The following is a 1,982-nucleotide window of genomic DNA, read 5'->3' on the forward strand; positions in this document are numbered from 1 at the left end:
TCATAACTTGTGTGTGTGTCTGGTGATGAAAGGCTGTGAGGGGGTGGGTGACATGGGGACGCGCCCCCTGGGGGCGGTGCCTGCCCGCTCCCCAGCCTGCTCTGGAGAGGGTGGTCCAGGGGCCTACAGCCCTTCTGCTGCCCTGAGGTCGAGCGTCTGGCCTTGGATCTCCCCCATGTGCAGTGGACTTGCCTGGAGTCACCACGACCAGCAGACCACGGCCAGTGGGCTGTGCTCTGTGTTCTCACACGTGAGGGTGGTCGGGCTTAACTGCTCACGGGCAGCGGTGAGGCCTCTGGGTCCTGGAATCAAACGTGGGCTGCCACGCTGATGGGCCATGGCCTGATGACCCCTCCACGTGGTAGAGGTTGAGCCACTTGTCCGGAGCGGGTGCAGGGCCGGTGTGGGAATGGGGCTCCCTGGACGTCCGGGTCGGAGGCTCCTGCCAGCGTCCAGGGCTGGGGTCTTCCTGCCCGTCGTCCCCAGCACCCATTCTCTGCCCCAGGGTCATCGCCGTCAAGCCCTGCCAGAGAACGGGCAGGGGGCTCGCCTCGGGGCGATGCTGCCGCTGGGGAGGCCTGTGGGGGTAGGGAAGCCGGTGTTGTTCGCTGGAGGGGGCTGGCAGGGGGCATCCTTCACGACCAGTTTGGGGGACACATTGGCTCTCTGGTTGGTCCTGATCGGAAGCTGCAGTTGCTGACTGAGCTGACTGCCTAGGCTGGTCCTTGCAGAGGCTGTGGGTCCCTCTGTGTCTTCGGTCTCTTGCATCTCCACGCAGCCCTTTCTAGGGGTCACGTGACCACCATCCCCCATCGCCACTCCTCAGGAGGAAAGCCCCTGGCCACGCCGCAGGGTCCTCCTCGCCCGTGTCCGTGGCCGAGGTGTTTGGGGAAGCTCTGCAGCCCAGGCGGGCGACCCCCCACCTCCGCCCACTCTCACTGGCTGCTCCCGTGTCCTCAGCTGTGGGGCCTGCCCAGGACCCCACTGACTCCTCTGAGCCTGGCTCCTGTGGCCTGAGAACCACCCAAGGGGGCATGTCGGGAGTGGAAGGTGTCCAGGGCCGTGAACAGGGCATAGCCACTCCAGGGGCAGAGCGCACTGAGGGGCCCTGGGCAGTGTCAGCGCCTGGGCAGGCAGGAGAGACCCAAGTGCGGAGAGGGGACACGGGTTCGAGCCCTGGTCCAGGAAGATCCCACATGCTGCGGAGCAACTAAGCTCGTGTGCCACAACTACTGAGCCTGCGCCCTAGAGCCCGCGAGCCACAACTACTGAGCCTGTGTGCTGCAGCTCCTGAAGCCCACGTGCCTAGAGCCTGTGCTCTGCAACAAGAGAAGCCACTGCAATGAGAAGCCTGCGCACCACAACTAGGAGTAGCCCCTGCTCGCCACAACTAGAGAAAGCCTGCGCGCAGCAACGAAGACCAAACACAGCCATAAATGAATGAATGAATGAATGAAACGGCGAGTGTGGGCATCCCTCTCTTGTTCCTGATCTTAAAAGGAAAGGCTTTTCACTTTTCACCATCGAGTTAAGTGTGGGTTTGTCACATACGGCCTTTGTTATGCTGTGGTATAGCCCTTCTATAAGCCCAGCATTTTAAGTGTGCTGTTGAGTTCAGTTTGCTAATATCTTGTTGAGAATTTTTGCATCTATATTCATCAGGGGTATTATTGGTCTGTAATTTTCTTTTCCTGTGGTGTGTCCTTAACTGGCTTTGGTATCAGGATAATGCTGAATTTGGGAGTGTTCTCTCTCCTTCAATTTCCTAGCTCTCGTCTTGGTCATAATTTTCCTGCCTATTCTTGCTCGTTTATGTTGTGCTTTTCCAAATGAACTTTAAAATCAGCTTATCAGGGACTTCCCTGGTGGTCCTGTGGGTAAGACTCCGAGCTCCCAGTGCAGGGGGCCCGGGTTCAACCCCTGGTCAGGGAACTGGATCCCGCATGCATGCCGCAACTAAGACCCAGAGCAGCCAAATAAAT

Source organism: Mesoplodon bidens, assembly GCF_964165515.1.
Source record: "Mesoplodon bidens genome assembly, chromosome: 15".
Taxonomy (NCBI): Eukaryota; Metazoa; Chordata; class Mammalia; order Artiodactyla; family Ziphiidae; genus Mesoplodon; species Mesoplodon bidens.